We start from the raw sequence: 10892 nt of genomic DNA, 5'->3' as shown, positions 1-10892 counted from the left end.
AGAAAGGAAGGATTTATGTATTCTCCTCTGTAGGAAACAAAGAGATTTATTAGTGAGGAAGGAGAAAGGCAGAGCCAGTTTAAAGAGGAATGAACCAAGGACAGGAGGAAAAGAAACAAGTGTTTCCCTACCAGATGACCTTATTATTTCAGAAAGTAATATGCTCATGTTTTGAATGTATTTTATGCTGCTACACAGTTATCTTTCTAGAGAACTAATTCTGATAACCTGAAATGATCAACATGGCATAAAATAAATCCTGCAGCTTTTAACTAGCTTTGGACCACTCTCTCGGACTTACATCCAGCCTCTTACTGTGTGAATGGCAGCACGTTTTGCCCAAACGTTTAAAGTTTGATAGTACCAAGTCCTCCTTTTCATTATCAAGTTTCCGGCCCTGATTTGTCACAGTCCCGCTGGTTAGGCTTCTCCCCAGCTAGATGAAGTGAATTGTAAAAATTACTCAGTGGAAACTGAAAGCCTAAAATGAATTGAGATGATTCATTCTGGAGCCCCTTGCTATTTTCGGACTTTTGGACAGAAATGCTGGCATTCAGAAGTAATAAGCCAGCCTGACTTGACACCTTGATTTGTTAACTCAGAAAAATCCACAGTCAGTCCCACTCTGGATTCATGTGGAATTCAATGATGCAAAGGTGATCAAGAGGGAAAAAAGTTACCACATCACTTTTAAAGTTTTACAAGCCAATTTATCATCTGTGCTTTGACACAGCTAGCCCAGCAATATTCTTAAAGGATTCCCAAAGCAGATTACTAAGAATAATAGAATCAGTAACTCATATAGCCAGAATTTCTTTTAATTTATTACACATTTTAAAAATAGGCAAGCCAACCATTCCTCTGAAAGTGAAGTCTGAATGATAGATCAGTGAGCACCTGACCAAACAACAGAGCTATAAGGTCAATATCATAGTCAATCCTGAAAGGGAAAAAACTGATCAACCACTTACAGGATATAGTTTGAGTAGTTCTTCCAGCAGTACTGGTGACTTCAGACTGTTTTGTCCATACTGTCAACAGTGTCTTCCCTTGACCAACCTGAATATTTATAAGATGGTAAAACAAGACCCAGTATAAGGTGTTGGCCACCATGAATTGATTGACAGAAGCACTAATCCAGACCACAGGTGTGATTATAAGCCCTCAACAATTCCTCAGTGTGCCACCAAACCTGTAAGCCCAAACCTCCAAGTTCGCAGCACCATTTAAATGCCCTCTGAAGATAGCAGTGCTGGAAATTTTATTTGTTTAAATAAAACATTATTTATTTAACAGCAGAGTAGGATTTATTGGTGGACATGAGTAAGGAGGGGACATCACCAAAGCTCTCATGAGTGCAGGGCCCAACATCTGTCCAGGGGGTCACAATTAGGAATGTATTTGACCCCATAGCCATCTGGGATGAGCCGCCTTTCTGCCACCATGTTTTCAAATTCATCCACATTACATTCAGTAAATTCCCATTTCTTAGAGATGTGGATCTTCCTGTGGCCAGGGAACTTGAACTTAGCCCTTGTGTAGGGCCTCAATCACCATGCTCCTTGTTCTGTAGCTTGGTGTGGATGGACACTACACCTTGGCCAATGTGGACTCTGGCCACTGTGCCCTAGGGCTTTCCAAACGCACCGTGCATACCTGTCTGGAGCCTACACTGGGGACAGCGTGAGGCCATACATGAATATCCACTGGAAAGGGCTGTCTCCAAGGTCCCTAAGGGCAACCCATAAAGGCAACAGGCTGCATACACTACTGAGGAGGTTGCTGTTTGTAGCCATTACACACCAGACCCCCAACAGGGTAGAATTTTTTTTTTTTTCTTTTTTCAAGTGATCTCTGTTTTTTGAAGTGTACCCAAAACATACCAAGAGCCAAAACTTGGGTTGGTTTTCCCAGCACTCATAACAGTATAGATAGCTAACACCTATAGAGTGTCTACATGTGCCAGGTACTCTTCTCAGTGGTTTGTGTATGTTTAACTCATGCCAACTACATCTGTCTCATTTCAACCACATTCTGGCACTGGGTTGACTGTTAAGACAAGTAGGTAAAAGAGTCCCTCCTCTCTGGTCTTGGCCTTTAAAGGGCTTTACTCTGTCCCTCTTTCAGCAGTGCCCCTCCCCCTTTAGGCCACAGAGTCCAAAGGGCCAAGAGAATATGCCCACCTGGAGCCCACACTCCCCCTCTAGACAGCACTCCTGATGTTGAGACTTTAGACTCTCAGCCTAGACAGCATGGAGCCTCCTTCCCAGAACTGAGCTTCCTCTTGCCTGGGAACGGGTCGTCACTGAATGGATGTGTTGAAATGGATGTGAAGAAATTAATGATTTAATTGATCAATTAACACAGAAACCTTAACGCATGGGTTTTTGGAGATCTCTTCTGATTGCCAAGAGAATTTTTTTAACCTCCTGATTTCATATTCGTTTCCTGGAAAGGTGAAGCTGTCAGTTAAATTCCAGTTAGGTAAGGTGTCTGATAAATTACACTACAGAAAATTGCAGTCAATGGACACAGGTTTGTGACAGTGGCATTTTCTTTGAGAAAACAAAAAGGATTTTAAATTCTTAAACACTTGGTTTCTTTCAGGAAAAAAGATCCTCTTCCAATAACGTTTAATTTTGCTTTTCAAAAAATATACCCAGCATTTTCAAGTGGCAGACAGAATAATTAACCAAATCTCCAAATACCTTTCTGTTCTCTGGCCTCCTGTGGTAGATGTAGTATTTCATCTCTTAGTTATTTCAGTCAGGGTCCTTCCTGATTGTTTTATGGAACAGTGATTACATCATGTTTATAGACTATGCCAGCCCAGCACAGTGCAAACTTTTTCTATCACATCCTGCATATACGAAGAACCAATGGGTATGCTTGTTGGATACAAAACCAGCTAATGGGCTGCAACTGTGAAGCAGGAAGCTTTTCCAAGAAAACATATAAATAACATCATTAGTAGAGGAGACTGTATCTCGTACAGCAGGCTGGGTGTCTGCTTTTCAATCCATAGACTTTAAATAGACCCAACGACTCCCTTAGTCTTCAACTAAGAAAAGCTCAGGGTGCAGAGGCCATCATCCCTTGTTTGTTCTATCACTATGAGAGGCAGCAGCAATCCAGTGGGGGAAAATGCCAGCAGACTATCATGTAACTAGCTGTACTCAAATATTAAAAATGGGACTTTTTTTTTTGCTTTCTTGAATTTGCTTCACACCTTGGAAGCTACCAGCTAGTTTATATAAGCACCAGCCTAGGCCAGATTCAAGCACAACCCCCATCTCAAGTTGCTGGGATGACTACCCAAGCACATTTGAGAGGAGAGTTTCTCAACTGGGCAATTTTGCACCCTAGAGGATATATGGCAATGTCTGGAGACATTTTTGCTTGTTACAACTCAGGGAAGGAGGGGAAGGTGATACTGGTATCTCGTAAATAGTCTACAATGTACAGGACAGCTCCTCACAGCAAAGAATTATTCATCCCCAAATGTCAATAGTGCCAAAGCTACACACCCTGTTCTAGTGGGACAAGGGCATGAAAAAAATGGTATCTAATGCTTCAAACTCTGAAATTTAAGTGGCTTCCTCTCTCAGGTGTTATTACCTACACACACCAAGAAACACTTAGCTTGCTTATCAGCCAGGCTGGGACCACACACATTGAACTTGTGGGTGGTACAGAGTCAAATATAATTCTGTGCTGCTGTATGACACCTTTCCCTATGGAGATCAAAATGCTTTTCAGAAAGAGTTATTCTACCGGGAGAGGGAACTGGGTGTCAGAGGGAATCCTCATTTCACAGATGAGAAAACAGGAGGTTAGGAGAGGTCGTCATTTGCTCAAAGTTATTCAATGAATCAGGTTCAGAGCTCAGGAAACTAAGAGAGACTTGACATTGGAGAGAATTCTGAAAGAATGTAAAAGGACAGAAAAGTACTTTCCGCTGGAGACTGTCTTGGTGGAACAAATTTTTTTCCACACCCTGAGCCCCTGGTGTCAAGAAAGGCAGGGTCTCCTGTGATGGGCAGCTAGTGGTTCTCCCCCGAATCAGCAGCCCCAGAAGAATCCCACAACCCCTCCCTGCCAGCCAAAGAGCCCTCACCTGACAAACCCAATTCCCAGGGCTATTCTCCAGATGTTTATACTGTCAAATGATTTAACAGACTGCAGAAATGAGTTGGTCTGTTCGTTAAAATAGTCATCATAATGAAAAAGATGGTCGGCTTCTGCCCTTATCCTCTGTCAGTCTGTCACGTCTATGGACCTCTTTCCTATCAATCACCGTAGTATACATTATGTAAATTCCAAAGATGAAATGTCAGCCTATGTATCTAATTGTTCTTGTGTGCCATATGGGAAAATGACTGGTGGGCCCTGCTGTTCCCCTTTACAACCAACATTAATTGGCATCTTTGTTATCTAGCCATGGAGATCCTGATTGGAACGATTTTAAGGCTCTAGTAACCCTTTCAACAGGAAACGGTGATTCAGGCTGATTCTAACTGAATGAAAAAAAAACACAGAGAAATCTCAGAAACTTTATGACCCTAGTAACATTTGATCAAGAACTTTCACGAACACAGAGTCCTGTATTATATTTGTTGACCAGGTTAGAGAGGAATCCAAAAGGCTTGGAAATGAACATTTCTGTATTACCCTGCCCCCCCCCCAAAAACAGAGGAGCCCTATAGAAAGAGATGAAGCATATTCCCAGATAACTGTAGAAAATGAAGTGCAGGGGTCATTTTCTCCCACTAATTACTGGGCTACTTTGCGGAACATACATTTTGTCTATCTTCAGGGACAAGATCATGAAATATCAGTGTAAGAATGGATTTTAGAAGTCATCAAATTGAGCATTCTACTGAGGCATGATTCCCACTTAAGATGTCTCCAACAGTAAGCATTGTCTCTGCTTTGATATTTTCTATGAACAGGCATCCACTGCCTTACAAGGTTCCATTTAGATGAGACTAACTTAAAAGCATAAAAGATGCAAACACTGAAGTATCCCAGTGCACCCACCATAGTATAGACAATAGTATCAAAATTTCCCAATTCCTAAATACAAACTCTCTGTCCAACTTCTTAAAGTGAAAATGATACTGAAGCTACCTTCAAGTCCCTATAGAAGTAATCAATCTTCTTGTCTCATTTTCAAATATACACAATATATAAATTAACTTACTTTCATCCCAGAGGACAAGGAATTTTTAACATATTCTGTACTGGGAGAAAAGATCTCCCCTACCTCAAATTATGTCCCATCCTATCCTACATACAAAAAGCTGTGAGTGAAACGGTAAGTGCAAAGCCAACTACCAACATAAAACTCAGTCCCAAAAATTTCAAAGTTCTAGTTGATTCCATGTTCAAAATGGCCCATGTAGTTATTGGAGGAAAATGGCTACATAAAGTCACCACAACTAATGAAGTGAGATAAACAGCAAATGAGACTACCTGTGATATCTGAAATAAAAGTTTATTTTCTCATGCAAGATAAACTGGAATCATTGTATGTACAGCTGGAGGATCTCGTGCTCCGTTTAAACATGACTTCAGATATGAAAAGAGTTGTCTCTCTCTATCCTATATTGACTCTAAAGATGGATAACAAGAAGCTACCATATTGCCCCTAGGTTTTCCCTCCTTGTTTATTTAAAAAAGTGCAAGTAATCCATTAAGGTTAAAGAGATAACATTAAGGAATGCAGCTGCAATGGTTGTACAGTAGATGTCTCTGGTTTGTGCTTACTCTAGGGCCCCGTTTAAAAAGAGCTTTTCAATTTTAATTACAATAAAATGGGCCCTGGAAGAAAAAGCATCTCCTCCAGCAAGGATTGTATTCAGCTTGTTCTCTGTAATTTTGCCCATCACACTGCTGGCTGTTGCTTTTTCCGCAGCTCTTTAATGGTGTCTAAATTGACCAGCTCTGTTGCCAAGGAAACGGACAGGACAATGCTAATAGAAGCTACTTAGGACACAGTGTGAAAAGCTTAGAAATAAAATTGTTTGACATGAAAGGCACTGTGTCAGCAGCCAGGCAACTCTGTTAAAGGCTGCATAAGCAGAAGATGGTTATATGTCTCCCCCTACTCTTTCCCCTCAAAATCTCTCCTAGAAAATGGATTCTGCCCTGGGAGCTTGGACAGCTTTTTCTATCAGAATCACTGTCTTTCTAACTCAAAGCAGAGAAAAATCTTCATGTTGTGGTTTCGAAGCACCCAGAATAGATTTCAATTTGTACCCATGGAAATGAGCTGCTTTTTTTTTCTTCTTTCTAGCAACCAAGTCCTCTCCCCTCATGAATAAACTGCAAATATTCTTCTGAATTTTCTAAGATTGTTAATTAAAATCCACTTGATTTAAGCTGCTTCTCCCATTTTGCACTCACAAACCATAAATTATGGAAGAGGTCAAAGAATGAATGGCAATTTGACATGAAGAAGTTGATTTATTGCTTCAGAAGGAGTTTTTTACCAGATGTGGCAGGAGTCATAAATTAAATGCTAAATGTTATGTATTATTATGCTTTCAGGAATATAAATGTGTCTAAAATGCTATGCAGGTGGAATGATAAAAATATGAATCTACTCTCCTGGCAATTTTAAAAGGCTGTTTAAAGCTGTCAAAAGGAAAATAAGCTGAAAAACTATCTAGATGAGGCCCTCAAATGCCTTTTACAGCACCCCCCTGGTTTAAAAAAGTAACTCTTTCCTGTGATATACTGGACATTGGCTTGTGGTAGCTTGGGTGGGGAAAAGAGATAAAGAATTCTTTCATCTGGAAAAAAGAGAGAGAGAGAAAGAAAGAAAGAAAGAAGGAAAGAAAAATGATCCAGAGAGCTCTGTGCTGCATGACATTATGACATGAATCCAAATCATTATTTCTCATCCACTCCTCTATGGATGACCATAATTTAATTTATCAAACCTCATTTCAAAGCCAATCTGGACACAGATAGAAAATTTGCCTAACTTCACTAGCAGCTGTAGTGGTTATAGTCGTCAAGCTTAAAATATAAAAACAGGAGAAGATTCAGGTATACGAAAGCTTGGAGCAGAAAGAACAGCAGGAGAAAATTTCACTAGAGAGCAGAAGGCTTAAAGGTAAAAGGACTCAACTTTGGGTGGCAGTCCTTTCTGACTTGGAGCTGAGCAGTAGAACTAAAGGCAATGGCTCATTATCAGCTAATGCCTGGGCTTACAGTCCTTTTGAACACAAATGTGAAAAAGGTGGTTGGTCTGACTCCTGCTTCCCTCCTTGCACTCCATCCCCATCTCCCAATTCCCCACCCATCCAAGGGCAAGACAAGCATAGTCTCCATTCATTCAGGACTTCAGCTGAGACATTCCATTCAGGCATGCTTTTCCCAAATCTGAAAATCACCTCCCTGTCTAATACGCATTCCAGCCTCACGGAGAATATACAGGCAATTGCATCCTTGACTTGCCAGTGTTATCCACCATGGCTCATCACTAGATACACTTGCCGTCTGTATCCTGCAGGGCACTGGTGTGAGAGACAGGAGCCAGCTGCATCATGCATGGAACAAAGCCACACAGACAGGCAGTGCATTCACTGAACAATGCTCTGAAGAAAAGAAAGGGTCTCACAAGCATTTGGTGTTCTGAGGAAGGCTGCCAGATTTTTAACAAATAAAAGCACAGAATGCATAGTTAAATATGAATTTCAGACAAACAATGAATAAGTTTTTAGTATAAGTGTGTCCCTTGCAATACTTGGGACATACTCATACTAAAAGAAGTATTCACTGTTTATCTAAATATAAATATTTTTAAAATCCTGTATTTTATCTGGCAACTCTAGTTCTAAGGCAATACCAACTAACTTAAGTTGATCGCTAAATTATGTCAGCCATAGTTGACAGCATCTTGATAAAGAAGGTCTCCATTCCATGGCCATCAATGCAGCCATCACACTCTGTTCCAAAGAGAATAGTAATTATAGTTGTTCCCACCACCAAATCAACAGAATCATGGCTCAGAAATAGTGTGGAAAAAACTGAGTCAGAAAATTAAGATAATGCTCAAAGAGTGCAGGAATAAAAAAAGATATACCACAAGATTTCCAGATGACGAGCACATTCTTCTGCTCCTGAACAACATGGCAGTAAATAACCAGGCATGAAAGGCAAATACCAGGTGGGACCAGGAAATACAATGGCAGCCCCTCTCAGCCTGTGTCCCGGTACCTTTTCTCACCATCTTAAATAAAGGTCATTATGACAGACCTTGCTCAGCTGAGACCTTCTTGTCAATTCCAATTATATTCTATATAAATAATGCCATTTCACCAAAACCTAACAATAGCCATGTGTTCAAAAAGAAACTTTTTGAAAGCTGAGGAATGCCTGCCAAGACAACTTCACAAAATCTCATCGTTTTAGTGTCCCAATGAGAAAAAGATAAACTTCATTCTCAAAAGCTCTTCTCTGTTTCTCAAGACATAGAATTTCCAGATGACCCAGCCATTTTGTTCCCAGGTTTATACTCAAAAAATTTGAAAGCAGGAACTCAGATAGATATTTGTACCCCAATTTTTATAGCAGCATTATTAACAACAGTCAAGAGGTGGAAACGACCCAGGTGTTCATCAACAGATGAATGGATAAACAAAATGTGGTATATCTATACAATGGAATAGTATTCACCCATTAAAAAGGAATAAAATTCTGATACATGGTACAACACAGATAAACCTTAAAAACGTTATGCTAAGTGAAAGAAGCCAGACATGAAAGGACAAATATTGTATGACTCCACTTATATACGGTATCTAGAACAGACAAATTCATAGAGACAGAAAGAAGTTAACAGGGATTGGGGGAAGGACAATATGGGAGGGTTATTGCCGAATGGGTACAGAGTGTCTTTGGCGGATGATGAAAAGGTTCTGGAAATAGATAGAGGTGATGGCAAAACATTGTTGCTTTAAAAAAAGTGCCTCTGCTTTTGGCCTCCTCAGCATCTTCAAACCCCTCCTCCTTTCTATACCCCTACCTTACACTCAAGGGCTCTGGCCACATCTGACCATTGCCACAGCAACTGTGGCCTCCCTGTCAGTAAATACAGAACAAGATTGAGTATTTAATTGAACTAAAACAGTTACATCACAGGGCTCCCTTTCCCAGAACCAACAGAAAAATACAAAAGATAGGTCCCCAGGTCCCTGTTAAGGGAACTTGAGAATATAGTGGGAGCAAAGTGTCCATGAGCTCTCCTATCTATGCCTACTTGTACCCTTGACTGTGACAGCACCTCATGCTCTCAACTGGCTGGGACTCTGTCCCATGTATCTCTTCCCTTGGCTGACTACATTCTGTATCCTTTCACTGTAATAAACTGTAACTGTGAGTACAATAGCTTTCAGTGAGTTCTGTGAGTCCTTCTAGCAGAGTATCAAACCTGAGGCTGGCCTTGTGAACACTCAAATTTGAAGCTGCTATCAAAAGTGAGGTAGGTCTGGGAATTCCCTGGTGGTCCAGTGGTTAGGGCTCTGTGCTTCCAGTGCAGGGGGCATGGGTTTGATCCCTGGTCAGGGAACTAAGATCCCACATGCCGCACAGTGTGGCCAAAAAAGAAAAATAGATAAAATTTTTTAAAAAATGTGAGGTACGTCTTGTGTTAAGTACCTAACCTTACACAGGAAAAATACATTTTTTCAAAAACCCTCTTATTAATCCCTCAGAGAGGTAAAGAAGATATTGTACCCATGAAAGAGTAAAACGATCCATAAAAGGGGTATTCAAAGAACATATGATTTTTGAAATTAAAATTAATGACATAAAAATAGAAAATCCCAATAAAAGAAAATTCCAGTAGAAGAGATTGCTTTGAGGAAAATTCCCAGAAAGTAAAGCAAAAAGACAAAGACTGAAAAAGATAGGAGAGGAAAAATAAGAAAAGTAAAGGATTAAACATCTAAATAATAAAATTACTAGAAGGAGAGACAGAGAAGATGGAGGGGAAATCATCACCAAAGTGAAAGGGAAGGCATACATTTTCAGACTGAAAGAACTAACTAAGGAAACAAGCAGTTGAGGAATATGGATGAAAATAGTTACATCATATGAAATTTCAGAACACTGGGAACAAGAAAAAATGATTCTACAAACTTTCAGAGTGAAAAGAAGTAGTTTTCATTAAAATTATGTATAAATCAGCAGTTTTAAGAAGGCTTTAAGTTTCTTTGGGAAAGGGTCTTCTACTAGTCAATAAGGCCATTTAAAGCATCATACACATAATGACTGCAATTGCTAACCAATTAGCTATAAAAATTTCATTATTTCATAATGATACTCAAATAAAAGGAGAGAGATAACATTTGATAACAGAAGAGGTTTCCAAAGCACCACTCATAACTGTGAAAACTACAGATGGTTCTCAACTAAAGATGGTTCGATTTACAATTTCTTGACTTTACACTGGTGTGAAAGCAGTAAGCATTCAGTAGAAACCGTACTTCAAATTTTTTATTTTGACCTTGTCCTAGGCTGGCAATATGTGGTACAATACTCTCTCACGAGGCTGGTCAGCAGGAGTCAGCCCAAAGTCAACCACGTGATCATGAGGGTATATAACCAATACACTTACAACCATTCTGTTTTTCACTTTCAGTACAGTATTCAATAATTTACATGAGAAATACAATATTTTATTATAAAAATAGGCCTTGCCCAACTGTAGATTAATGTAAGTCTTTTGAGCATCTTTCAGGTAGGCTGTGCTATGCTATGATCTTTAGTACCTTAGTTGTAGTAAGTACATTTAGACATATGACGTTTTCCAAGTACAATGGGTTTATCAGGACATAACCCCATTGTAAATTGAGAAAAATCTGTAGTAATTAAGTGGA

At 39.7% G+C, this 10892-nt stretch overlaps 1 non-coding gene across 1 annotated transcript; it reads right to left on the bottom strand.

Moving 5' to 3' along the window:
- Nucleotides 1-1714: 1714 nt before the first annotated feature.
- Nucleotides 1715-1843, bottom strand: LOC132528296 (small nucleolar RNA SNORA70). The gene has a single exon (XR_009543177.1). It is a non-coding gene; the product is annotated as a small nucleolar RNA SNORA70 (small nucleolar RNA).
- Between the last annotated feature and the right edge of the window lie 9049 nt (nucleotides 1844-10892).

This window comes from Lagenorhynchus albirostris, chromosome 10 (genome assembly GCF_949774975.1).
Source record: "Lagenorhynchus albirostris chromosome 10, mLagAlb1.1, whole genome shotgun sequence".
Lineage (NCBI taxonomy): Eukaryota > Metazoa > Chordata > Mammalia > Artiodactyla > Delphinidae > Lagenorhynchus > Lagenorhynchus albirostris.
The sequence above is the reverse complement of the archived record's forward strand: the minus strand, read 5'-3'. Positions and strand labels throughout refer to the sequence as shown.